Below are 14,625 nucleotides of genomic sequence, written 5' to 3' on the forward strand. Positions count from 1 at the left end.
TTCAAGTTCAGGAACTTCATCTCCGCCCTCTCAACCTCGGCTTCAGCACAGAACTTCCTCATCACTAACTCCTTTAGATCCTCCCACTTCATCTCTTTGATCTCTTCACGGGTCTGCCTCTGCTCCACACTCTCCCACCAATACATAGCCTCATCCTCGAATGATTGAGTAGCATAAACTACCGCTTGGTCGGGACGGCACTCGCTAATGCGGATAATTTTATCCATGGCGGTTATCCATTTAAGAGTAGCGATTGCGTCTCCTAAACCAGCCAGCTTAGGCGGGTCACAACCTTTAAAGGACTTATAGTTGCAACCGCCTCGGCCCCTCTTCCTATCATCAACTTTCACAGACCTTACCTCACTTGAATCACCATTTTCCCTCTCATCATCTTTCCTACCATCACCACCTGCCCCTTCAGCAGTTCTTTCACGGCTTCCAGCAGACCCTCCAGAAGTTATATTCTTCACAGCAGTGGCTACGGCTTGCACAATAGCTGCTTGAATTGCGGGATCTAGTTGAACCCCTTCGTTGTTGGCCGGAACTCCTCCAGCTGCACTGCCCTCATCTCCGGTGTTAGAAGCTGTCTCAACCGAAGGTTGCTGGACACGACGAGGCCTGCCGCGTCGTCCAGTGCGACCTCCAGTTCCAGCAATGTCTCCAGCTCCAGCCATCGTATTCTAAAAGGGAAAACACAAACATCATCACTCAAGGATCTATTTAGTACAAGGATAGTAAGGCTAACAGGTAATAACAGTGGCCAGTTGTGATTAGCTGATCACGTTACTTTCCGTGTCCTATACACTTCCCTTATGAGTCCATTTGTGCTGGTTCTATCCTAAACAGTTTATCAATCAAGTAATTCTATCCCTAACATTCACATATCCTTTCTTTAGCAATCAAGCTAACATTAACATACATATTTAACATCCACTTTACCATTACTGAGCTAGCTTGAGTGACACATGGCATTCTTGAACTGGCATCTTCTTTCTTTTCTTACTTTAATCCAATTCTCTGTTCAAGTCTAAGCATATGAGATGCTTAAATCTCTCGAACTTTGCTCTGATACCAACTTGTAAGGCCCCTTACCGGTAGCCTTACTTTCGTGTTGGATTTACTCATAAACGCAGTTCTAAATATCAGATTTAATTAAAACATTCGCGGAATATAAAAGCTTTCATAAAAGCTTTCATAACAAAACACCTCTTGTTTTAAAACAACATCTTGTCTTTCAATATAAACAAAACATTAAACTTAAACGTCTTGAGTCTTCTGATGCCAGCCCCTTATTCAGTACCACGTGTCTCCTCAAGCGAGCTGCCTCATCCTACTCACCTGCGTGCATACTAAAAGTCAGCTACGCTGAGTGAGTTCTAGTTAATCACATAATCATACAATACCTTCTTACATTTCATACTTAACCTCTTAACTTTCTTACATACTCACGTAAGTGCATATACTTTCATTCTTACCTTCATACCCTTTTCATACATAATCATACGTTTTAAAGAGCCTTTCGCCCTATAACCTCAAAGATATTAAAAGGGTCTGGTCCCTAACATCATAGATATTATAAGGGTCTGGTCCCTAACATCACAGATATTATTAGGGTCTGGTCCCTAACATCACAGATATTATTAGGGTCTGGTCCCTAACATCACAGATATTATTAGGGTTTGGTCCCTAACATCACAGATATTATTAGCGTCTGGTCCCTAACATCACAGATATTATTAGGGTCTGGTCCCTTTGTTTCGTGTAACTGTACCGTACCTGATCATACATACTTTCCTTGACAATACGTGCAATCTCCGACAAGCGTTCACGTACCATCATCATAACATACATACATTATGCATACATCATATATTCATACATACATCATATCTTTCATCATACTTATCAATCATATCTTAACTACCACCTGACGGTACATGCAATATCAGAAGATCGTTCACGCACCGTCAAACAATCATCATACATAAATCATACAAGGCATACACTTACCACTTAAGATAAGTGTATTAACTATCACATCGAGTATGCACACAGCCCAGAAAACATAACAAGGAAGTGGGGCTAGAAACTCACCTCAATGCGGTTGCGTTCACCGTTTACGGTTATTCCTTTCTTGAGCTGTGCACGACTAACTGTATAGTAATTATATGTATCAATTAACTACCACTACTCATATCATCTTTCTAGTCTTAGCTACTACCCACAACGAACGGGTGTCCGGGGGCAGCGCCCCTGGCAGCGAGGTTCTAGGGGCGGCAGCCCTTAGCGGGGTCCAAGGGGCAGAGCCCCTGGCTGGGGTTAAGCTACTTAAATGTTCAAGGGTTTATTTGTAATTAAATCATTCTTTTCTAAGTCCAGGGAGTGTTCTGTCATTCTTTCAAAGTTCTGATTCGTTAAGATGCTCCTTAGCGAATTGGTGTTCATTCGTTACTTCTGTCCTTCATAACGAACTGGCTAATTTGTTACTTCATAACGAACTGGCCTGTTTAGCGAATTGGACCCTCATAGCGAACCAGTCCTCATAACGAATTAAACCTTATAACGAACTGGTCGACATACGAATCGGACTTAACGAACTGAAGCTAGTTCGTCAGTCTTTCCTTAACGAATTAGTACACGAATCAAAGCTAGTTCGTTATATTCCCTTAGACGAATCAGCTAGCGAATCGCTTCTAGTTCGTTATATTCCCTTAGACGAATCAGCTAGCGAATCGCTTCTAGTTCGTCAATTACTCCCTAGCGAACTAGGGTTAGGTCAGGGGATGTCAGAACATTCCCTGACACCCGTAACTTCGTATTAACTTTTCTGGCGCCGCCTTTCCGGCGCCGCCATTGCCGGAAAGCCGCCGGAAAAACGCGAACTCACCGGAAAAACGAGTTTTAACTCGTTTTTCGCCGTTTTTCGCCCCGTTCGATCCAGATCTGAGCTAGGGTGATCCCTAAGCTCATCATAGGTTCGGTTTATACCCGAATCCACCTGGATCTAACGGATCGTCGGCTCGTCGTTTCATGATTATATCTAACGGATTTAAGCTCAAACTATAAAATACTATCATTACCTCGGGTCGGTTCTCGTTTTCCTTCTTGATATCGGTTTAGAGAGAGAGAGAACTAGAGAGAGAATCTTAAGTGTGTGTTTTGAATGGTGTAAGGGATATGTGTAAATGAATTAAATGGAGGATTAAGGGTATATATATTTTTTATCATGGGCTTAAGCCCATGGTCTTTCCTTCATTCCTCCATAACCCAAGTCCATAACCCATATCCATTTACCCAATACAAGTCCATCTCGTATTCTATTCAACTAAACCGATAACGACCCGCTATAAAATAAACGAACTTTATTTTATTAATATAACCGAAAGCAGGATGTTACAACTGTACCTATGATTGGTGATGAGACTACTGGTTTTACTCCTAAAGCTATGTCACAATAATCTCTAGAGGAAAAGAAGGCTTTAGAAATTGAGAAAAAAGCGTAATCGACTCTTACTATGGCATTACCAGATAATATATTCCATCAAGTTGGAAGCACCAAGATTAGTGCTTATTTTTTTCAACACATCAAAATAAGAAGCAAGGGTAATACTAAGGAAAGAAAGAAAGTAATGTTAAAGTTCCAATTTCGAAACTTTAACTTACTCAAATGTGAAACTGTTGAGGAAATGACTACTCTTTGAAACTGACAAGATGGATACAGTTAAAAATGCTTTACCTAGTTCATACTCAACATTCCTGTTGGTGTGGAAGGAGAATAATTATTTCAAAAACAAAGACTTGACTGCTTCTGAGTTTATGCAAAGGATTGAAGTTCGGGAATATGATTTGAAGTGTCAAAAGTCATCAAAAGAAAGTCAAGATCCATCCTTCTATGGTGGAAGTATGCCTTTAAGCTCCACAATATCTCCGATCACTGAATTTTTTACTCAGAATGCAAATGAAAATTCAACAACAACTTATTGTGATCCAAGTGTATGCTTTTTGGCTTCTGGAGGTTCTGAATCTTCTTGAGGTTCTAGAACTTCGGCTACTGCAAATCAATTCTCAGCACCACCTAATGTGAACATGAAAGAGGCTGAACAAAATTTTATCTTCTTGTGTGCTTTCATGACTTCTTATGAGAACTTGGTTGGTAATAAAATTGCCACAAGTGAGTTAACCGATCAAGATTATGACCAAATCAATCCTGATAATTTGGAGCTCATGGATTTAAAATGGAATATGGCAATGATAGTAAGAAAAATGAAAAATTTTATCAAAAGAACTGGCAAAGATCTTCCATCATTGAACAAGAGAGTTGGGTTTGATAAGCTGAAAGTTAAGTGTTTTAACTGTCAAGAGTTTAGACACTTTGCCAAAGAGTGTGACAAACCAAAGAAGGATTACACTGGTCCTCGAAATCAAGATAGAAGTTCTTCTTGTGAAAAAGAATAATGATGCTGATCACAATCATTGCTGTATGTTGTTGATGGAACTGATTGGTCACAAAGGTTGTTGTGCAACAACAATCAAGCTAACTTGGCTATGTTCGAGTCAAATGAGAATTTTCAAGATGAGAGTGGGAATGAGCTATCTTTTGACAATGATACTGAGTCTGATTTTGATGATTCATGTGAAATGCAGTCAACTACGTTTGCTTGTATGGCCAAAATTGACGAGGTTAGTTCTTATGTTCCTAACTCTGTTAATTTATCTACTAATGTGCCTTGTGCTGAATGTGAGAAAATTAAGCCTAAGTTAGAATCATTGAAAGATCATAATGATTGATTAGCGAAAGAAATTGTTTTGCTTAAAGATACTTATAGACAATCTTTTGAATCTCAAATGAGATCTAGGGAGGAATTTGTAGCATTGTCTATAAGTAATCATGATCTCAAAGCTGAGTTGTCAGTCAAAATGACAATTAATGATAAAAAAATTTAAGAAATCTTAAAAAAATCGTTCTAAGATAACTGAGCTTGAGAATGAAGTTCTTGCGTTGAAAAATAAGTTGGGCAAATTTAGAAATTCATCATTTTTGCTAAATGATATAATCGAAGTATCTGGTATGCAAAAATATTCTAGAAGAGATGTAGGTTTTGTTGAAGTACCACCACCATTTCATAATTATTATACTGCAAATCCTTTTGCTGGTAAAGAAGAAGTAGTTATGAATGAGCCTGTTATTTCAGAAAAACCTAACTAGTAAAAATTGACAATGTTAATGCCAAATCGTCAACTCAAAAACATCATGATGAAAGCAACAAAGTTTATGTTGAGAATGTTGAGAAAGTTATCATTGAGGATGTGTTTGAACCAGAAGTGATACACAAAAACAAGAACATTCCAAGTTCGAATCACGTTCTATGTGAACATCATGAATTTGAGGAGGCGGTGTATGGTTCGAACATATCTCAAGTGAAAAAGGAAAAAGTTGTTAAACTAGTGAAGGCTAAGAAATCAAAAAAACCTAAAATTTCTGATGAGGATTTGAGGAAAAGAATGTTCAATTTGAAAGATATTCCGCTTGATATTATCAAACTCGAATTGATTGAAAGAGTCTTTCACAATGAAACATATAAAGTACAAGACCTTGAAAACAAATTTGTGAAATCCAAGACCTCAAAAGTAGTAGATCTGTTGATAAAAGCTAAGAATTTGATAAAATATGCTAAAAATATTCAGTTTGTGAATTCAAATGGAACTGATTCTATACAAAGCTTTTCTAATTGTTCAAATCTGAATTTCTACACGAAACAGAAATCTGTGACTTTTGATTACTTGGAGAAAGGTCCGATTGCTGCAGTTTATCATCAACCATCGGTACACATGTTTTGCTAAACCATCACATGAACGTGCTGACATGAGAACCTGTTTTCTCTTTGGTGAACATGGTCATGTAATCAAAAACTATGGTTTGAAGAAATCCCAAAATCTTCATCCATTTATCAAGGAACAATCTAAACCGGTTCATGTGATTAAGGAGATTTTGAGAAGACCAATGTCTTTTGATGATGAAAATCACATTATGTTTTCTGATGTGAATCCTCAAAAAGTGATTCATGTTAATGAGAATGTAAGTAATGTTAAGCCCAAATTCGTTCCTACGGAACCTATTTGCAAAAATGTGAATAGAAATATTGCTCAAGCTGCATATTTAAGACAAAAATCTAAACGTCCTGTGACTAAGTCATAAGCAAAACATTTGGATTCATTAAACTTTAAAACTTCAAGAGAAATTAAAGAGGTGCCCAAGACTGAGGCCTGGGCTGCCTTTTTGAACTGATCATTTTCTTTTTATGTTTAGGGTTCATCCAAGACCGTTTCTGGTTAAAACTGGATAATGGATAGTGGATGCTCTCGTCACAATACCGGAAACATCTATCTTTTAACAAATGTCAAAAATATACAAGGAGGGTATGTTGCATTTGCTGTTAATTCAGGAGGTATGATCATAAAAGAGGGTGATGTGTCAAATGGGTGCATCACGTTTGAAAAAGTCAACTACTGTTATAAAGTTGATCACAATCTGTTGAGTGCGTCACAAATATGTGATAAGAAATATACTACTGTCTTTACAGATAAAGAATGTCTGATTCTAAAACCGGGATACTTCATTCCCGAGGGCATGGTAGTCATGAGATATCCTCAATCGAATGATATTTATGTGTTGAACATGTCTTCTAAAATATCAATTTCTGTGGAAATGTGTTTTGTTTCTAAGGCAACTGAAAAGGACACGATTCTCTGGCACAGAAGTATGGGTCATATTCATGTTCGAAAGATGAATTACATAATGGCAAATGACTTTGTCAAAGCTGTTTCCTTGAAACATTTTAAATTAGCCAACCACTGTGTTACCTGTAAAAAGGGCAAACAAAAAAAGAAGTCAAACCCATCTAAGTTAATCAATTCCATTGATACTCCACTTGAACAACTTCATATGGATTTGTTTGGTCTTGTGAATCGTACGAGTATCGCTGGTGATTGGTATTGTTTAGTCGTCACTGATGATTATTCAAGATATTCTTGGGTCTTATTTATGAGTTCAAAAGATCATACCCACTTTGGTTCAAAATTTAATGACTAAGATCGAATCACTATACAAATTGAAAGTGAGACGTATTCGATGTGATAATGGTACGGAGTTTAAAAACAATGTGTTGGATTTCTTTTATGTTGAAAAGGGAATTCATCGAGAATATAATTGATTGAAGCAGCAAGAACTATGCTTGCGGATTCTAAGCTTCCTGTTCAATTCTGGAACGAGGCTGTGAATACTGCCTGCTACACGCTAAATCCTGTTTTTTGACTGTGATGAAGCTTCAAAAGACGAGTTATGAGCTTCTGAACAAACGTAAGCGTAATTTAAAGTACTTGGAACCATTTGGGTGTCCTTGTACTATGTTGAAGAAAGATGTGGAAAAATTTGAAGAAAAAGCAATTGAAGGTTACTTCTTAGGTTACGCATCACCTAAGAAACGGGTATTTAACTTCACCTCGGGTTGTGTAGAGGAGTGGTACCATGTTGATTGTCAAAGATATACCACACCTTCCCAAGGTAAATGACCTGATTGGATGTTTGACTATGAAGGTTTATTAAACTCATTAACTCAAATGGATTATCAACAAGATGAAGATTTGGTGCGTGCATATTTGGAAGATTAATAATTACCTCCAAGATCTTCGGTTTCTAATTATGAAGATGCAATTCGGATGATCTTCCTCAGCTCCATTTCCTGATGTATCCGATGTGATTTCTATATCTTCGGATGATAGTATCTTCGGATGATAGTCCATTTGTTGATTCTTCCTCAGCTTCATTTCCTGAAACACATGAGATTGGTGAATAGTCTCATGATGCTGAGGAGAATCTCACTAATTTAATAGACAATGTTGTTGTGCCTGAGAATCCTATTCTTCGGATTCTTAATTATCAATCACATGACAACATCATTGGGGAACTTGATGTAGGTATGCAATCACGTCATCAAGTTGCTACTTCAAGTGAGCCTAACATATTGTGTGCTTATGCGGATTTACATTCTTCAGGAATCGTGAATCTCACCAAATACACTTGTTTTCTATCCCAAGTAGAGCAAACGACGACTCGTATGGAACTTGAAGATCCTTCTTGGGTAGAAGCGATCAAAGAGGAATTGCAACAGTTTAACCGACTGGGTGTATGGGATCTCATCGGTAAACCTGTAGAGTTAAGAAACCTATCCCTGCGAAGTGGGTATTTAAATGTAAAAAGGACGATCGTGGGGTGATCGTGAGAAACAAAGCACGATTAGTGGTGCATGGTTTCCATCAGCAATAGGGAATAGACTACACTGAGGTATATGCTCCAGTTGCAAGATTGGAAGCTATATGAATATTTCTGGCTTATGTGGCTTACAGGAATATTAAAGTTTATCAAATGGATATGAAAATTGCTTTTATCAACGGCGAACTACATGAGGAAGTGTTTGTTTTACTGCCTCCTGGCTTTGAAGACCCTGATTATCCGGACCGAGTTTACCAATTAAACAAGGCCCTGTATGGTCTACTCCAAGCCTCGAGAGATTGGTATGGCACATTTGCTGGCCATCTTACTGATAACGGATTCAGGCGAGGGACTGTAGACTGCACATTATTTTTTAAGAATGTTGGTGATGATCTGCTCCTCATTTAGATATATGTCAACGACATTATCTTTGGGTCAACAAATGACAAGTTATGTAAGGATTTCGAGAAGTCAATGCAAACAAAGTTCGAAATGAGCTCGATGGGAGAGTTGAACTTCTTTTTAGGGTTGCAAGTTCATCAGTCTGACAAGGGAATCTTCATTCATCAGACGAAGTACGTGAACGATGTCTTGAGCCGATTCAAGATAACTGCCGGAAAAATCCCTTCAACTACTCTCCCCGTGGGTCACAATTTATCACAGGTGAATTGGAGGAAACCGTCGATCCTACCCTTTATCGAGCGATGATAGGTTCTTTAATGTATCTTACTGCTTTTCGACCTGACATAATGTTTGTAGTTTGTTTATGTGCTAGGTACCAAGCAAGTCCCCAAGTGACTCACCTGACAGCGATAAAGCATATACTTCAATATCTGAGGGGTAATCCTAACATCGGGTTATGTTATCCCAAGGACGATAGTTTCGATTTCACTGCGTTTTTCGATTCAGACTATGGAGGGTGTATATCGACTACAACATGGTGTCAATTCCTAGGAAGCTGGCTTGTTTCCTGGTAGTGTAAGAATCAGACAACGGTCTCCACTTCAACCGCCGAAGCTGAATACATGGCAGCCTCGAGTTGTTGTTCATAAGTTTTATGGATCCAGCAACACTTGCGGGATTACGGTTTGAAGTTTCTTACTACTCCTATCTTTATTGATAACTCTGCTGCTATAAGTATCACCAAGAATCCCGTGCAACACTCAAAAACTAAACATATCAAAATTTGATATCATTTTATACGGAATTGCTTTGAAAATAAATTAATTGATACTGAGAAAGTTCACACCGATTTTCAAAAAGCCGATCTGTTTTACCAAGGCATTTGATAAAACACTTTTTAACTTTCTGCTTGGTATAAATGGATTAAAAACCCTTGCTGATATCCTGAAACAAGGATAATTATCTTTATTTTTTGTTTATTTTTCTTTCATTTAATTTTTATGTTTGGGTTTTGGGAGTGAAATAGAAAATACAAAAATATTGTGCTTTTTGTTTGTATAGAGAAAATCCAAAAACATTAAAAATTTTGAAAAATACAAAAATATTGTGATTTTTGTTGAAAATATTTTGAAAAAGTCAAAAACATTAAAAAAAATTGGAAAAATAAAAAAAATTTTGTTTTTGAGTTTATACATAAAAAATCCGAAAGAAAAGACAAAAATACTGTGTTTTAAAGTATGTACAGAGAAAAACCAAAAAGATTTTTTTATATTGTTGCTTAAAATTTTGCCATTTACTTATATTTGAAGGACATATACTTGTATATGTTTGGTCCTGATGTTTACTTTTAAATGTTTGGGATAGCCATTTACCTAATAATTGAAAGTAACTAGGCAACTGTTAAGATTTTTTTATTCAATTCTCTCACTGAAAATTATTTCGGTTATTTAAGTTTGTAGAACATGCTTGCATGTTTTGGTCCTATTTTTCACTTGTGGAATGATATGACAGCCATTAATCTATAGACCAAAATTAACTGGGGCGATTGAATTTATTTTTATGCTCCTCAAAAATTTTGAGTTTTGAAGCAAAAAAGAGAAAATGATAGTACGTTGATCATTTGGTCCCATATCTAGAAAGAAATAAGATTAAAAGACTGAGTGCTTAATTGCATTGGTGCATTGATAGGTCTTAAACAAGCCGTTAGAGTAAAGTATGTGATATAAACCTAAAGAAACGCCAAATTGAAAGAGGTGTTAGTCTCTACCAAAAATCTCGGTAATGATGGAAGAAATGTAATAGCCTGTCATACTCAAGCCTTATGTCTGTTTGATAACCAAAAACAAAATAAGTTTGATTAAAAAGCTTTAGGATTCTAGAAACTGTGAGTCTATATGCGGCTTAATCATCTGGGTATTCATATGCATGAATATTTCAAACTCTTTTAGAGCAAACCAAAAGTCATTAAACTTGATCGCTGATGTACAATGTACAATTTGAATTACTGACCTGATCAAAATCCGATGTTAGTCATACATTGTTCCTCCCTTGCGTGCGTCTCAATACCAATAAGAAACAGACCCCAGGGGCGCAATGTATGTAAGTCGAAAGACGGACTCGTGCATACTCACTCATAGTAAAAGAATCTTAGTGCATCAAACAAAATCTATAAAATCAAAATTTTGATCAAGAACATTATGGTTTAAGTCAAGTTTGGGTGATACGGTAAAAATCAAATTAATCTTGAACGATATTAGAGGCTGATAGTTTCTGATATTATGTGCTATAATTGAACATCTAATCATATCACAAAAACACTTGAAAGTTTGTTATAAGATTTAAATGGACAACAATATCAATGACCGACTTAACGCCAGTCATAATATCGCTGAAATATAATACTGTGATGGAAGGACAATTTGGTCAATATGATTCTCTGCTTAAACGCACCAAAAATCCAAAAATATGTACTGCTTTTGAAAAACATACAAAAACACAAAAATATTTTATTTTCTGCTTTATGTCTACTTTTCGGATGTTAACCTGTAAATATTTTGAAAAAAAATGCAAATTACCAAAAAGATTTTACCTTTTATTTTACATATTATTTAATTTTTTTAAGTTATGGGATTTGAATGTAAAACACGTTAAAGTATTTCGTTTTATCACGTTTGACTAAGATTTTTAAGTTATAAGGTCTTCAAAATATAGGATTTCGTAGATTTATTTATTGGTTTATTTATTCATTTATTTTTTTCTTTTATTTAATTATTTTAATTTTTTATTTGATTTATTTATTATTTAAATAAAAGAATATTTCACATTTGATTCGTTATGTATGAATAACGAATGGGGTCATTGATAACGAATTACTTCAATTCGTTATCTACATAATTCGCTTCCGCTACTCTATAAAGAATGATCCTAATTTGTCATACATAATTTAACGTATTAAGCACGAATTGAACACGAATCCATTCTAATTCGTTATTGATTCGTGTTAAGTATTAACGAATCATCCATTCGTTTGCCACGTGTAACGAATAACATAACGAATCAACTGATTCGTTATTTCAAATTTAAACTAATCAGATGATTAATTGCCTTGGAAACCGTGCTGAGTCGTTTCTTATAGGGAACTGTGAAGCCGATTCATCTTCATTCACTGTTTCACTTTCTTCTTCCATAAGTAAAATTACTCTGGCCGATTTTTCCAGAAAATTCATTCATCACTAAACCTTTGTTTGATCCTCATTTTAGATTCACTAGGTAATAAGGATCAGACCGTGATGATTTTCGTCGAACTACATGATCATCTCAGGGGTCTATTGATCGATTTTTAAATCGGTTTTTAACTTATACATATAAACAACAATTGATCTAATTTAGATCTATATTTAGTCTAAATGGGTAACATGAATCAAGTATCGATGTGTTTCCGAGATGATTGGTATCATTTGTTTGGCTTTACATCGTATATTATGCTGTAAATGATTCTCGAATTGAATTTTGACTTTCTGCGTTCTTGTTAATTTTGACTTGGACTCCAGTTAGTCAACATTAAGCATTATTATTGCCCATTTGTTATAGGGTAACGAATTGAGACTCATTCGTGTTCAATTCGTTACTGAAGTTTAACGAATCAACCCCTTCGTGAAAAATAATAATGAATCACTGCCCGTTCGTTCATTAATTCGTTATGTTTTCACCGGTTATTCGTTATGTTTAATTCGTGTTATTTCCATGATAACGAATTAGCCAATTCGTTATAACGAATCAAACAAAATAACGAATGACATTTTAATTTAATTTAAATAAAAGGTTTTAAATTAATTTCAGATTATTTATTGTTTGTCTTACTGAATCTCGGGTTTATCTATTTTCAGTTATGGCTGACAAGAAGGTTCCAGATCCTCCTGCTGCTGAGCAACAACCGGTAGAGTAATAACAAGTACCAGATCTTCCTTTGTTTCCGTTCAACAAGAAGCATAACATTTGTGCTTTTGTCGGAACGAACTTTGGCGATGAAGATATTTTTGGGGAGATGCTAGCTTTTATACGTCTTTCATGTATTAGCTATGCTTTCATAGCGAATCCTGAGATTCGTTTTAGTATTATCCGTCAGTTTTGGAACTCAGCCAGATATGTGGAGACGGAGAATCATATAGCTGCCGATGTGAATGGTAGACCGGTTGTGATATCAACCTAGGAGATACACCGAGTGTTGAGATTTGGGGATAATATGGATAACCCGTGAGAATTCGATAAGGGGTTGATTCGTGGTCTGTTCGGTCGATTATTTTATGCGAGCGATCTTGAAAAGTCTATGTATAACAAGGCATAATTGTGCCCCCGGCCTGTACAAGTACTTATTGCACGTTCTGATCCATTGCCTTGGTGGACGGAAAGGTGGATTTGACGAGTGCTGAATTATGTTTTAATCGGCATTCGTCGCGTTGATCTTGAACAAGCCTTTAAACTTCTCGGAGATGATCTTCTATCATCTCAAAGAGAATAGCCTTGTCATGAATCGATGTAGTAAGTTTCTTATGTATCCCCGGTTTCTAAAGCTGCTCATTAAGGATGCGATTCCTGATCTGGTGATTGATCAAACGCTTCGCAATGACGGGTTAAAGCTTGATCATATGAAAGCTGATACAATGAAAAGAATGAAGTTGTACCGTCAAGATCCTCATCCAATAACAAAACAATTGATTGGTCATGTATCTAATCAAGCATACGAATGTCCTTCTGATGATCGTTGGATCCACGATGATTCGAATTCCGAACGTGAAGAGGGTCCAGGTGGAAAAAATGATGAAGGTGATGATGGAGATGATGGTGGAGATTGTGGTCAATGGGTAACCAACCTCAGGTTGAGGTTGTGGTGGCAAGTTCTTCTGTTGCACCATATAAACGGAAAGGTAAAGAGATTGCTCCTGACGAGCCAGCTAAACGTCGTATAACTGAAGGTGCTGGAGTTTCTTTTGGTCCTCAAATTTCAAGGTCACATGCTCCACAAAGACCGGCGGTGCCGCTTAAAACTAGCACCCCAGAATTGACTTTGACGACCACGCTCACTTCGGATCCTAGGGTTGGTATGATTCCACAATCTATCTTATCTACTTTACCAAGGCCTACTGCTGCTACATTGGTGGTTTCTCCTACACCAACATTTATGCGGACACAGCCTATGGACATGTCGTTCATGAGGCTTAATCGTCCTCAAGGTCCAGTACAGCCGATCCCTCCATCCTTTAATGTTATGCCACATGTAAATCAGATGAACATGCTCTTGAGTTTGATTTATCGGTATGAGAATCAAATGGTGGCCGAACTTCAAGCTCAAGAGCAGATGTTAATTAATCAAAAGAAGTTGATGGGTTATGTCTTCTACTGTCAAAAAGAGACAAAGGAGCTCCGTGAGATTGTTACGTCTCACGGGGTGAAAATAAAGGAGCAAGAGAATCTTATACTGCAGCTGACATGCAAAGATGATGCACTTAAGAAGCTAAAGAATAATGATGAAGATTCGAATGCCTCAGGTGCTGGAGGAAGTGAGCCAAAACAAACTCACGGCTCATCCTCTGGTACTGGAACGAGTGGTGTTGGTGATGTGGATAAACAGGTGGGTGTTTATCAAGACTCGATGAATGTACAACCTATCGAGTCGATAAAGGCCAATACTGTCATATTTGTGGAAAATGAAAATATGGGGGTGGTGAGGAGCATGGTGAATGTGGATGAGATGAGATAGAAGTGGGACAGTTTGTCGATCGATCCTTGACACGCGAGCAGATTTCAATATTTTGGGTCTTAATAATGAAGAACTTGATGCGTTAAAGGCCGAAGAAGACATTAAGGTTGAGAACGACGAGGAAGTCTTACATGATATGACGATTCCGATGAATACGTTGTTTATTTATGAAGATGTGGAGTTTAATATCGAAGAT

This window comes from Bidens hawaiensis, unplaced genomic scaffold, assembly GCF_021521415.1.
Source record: "Bidens hawaiensis isolate Kalapana, Puna unplaced genomic scaffold, B.hawaiensis_p1.1 tig00003654_1, whole genome shotgun sequence".
Lineage (NCBI taxonomy): Eukaryota > Viridiplantae > Streptophyta > Magnoliopsida > Asterales > Asteraceae > Bidens > Bidens hawaiensis.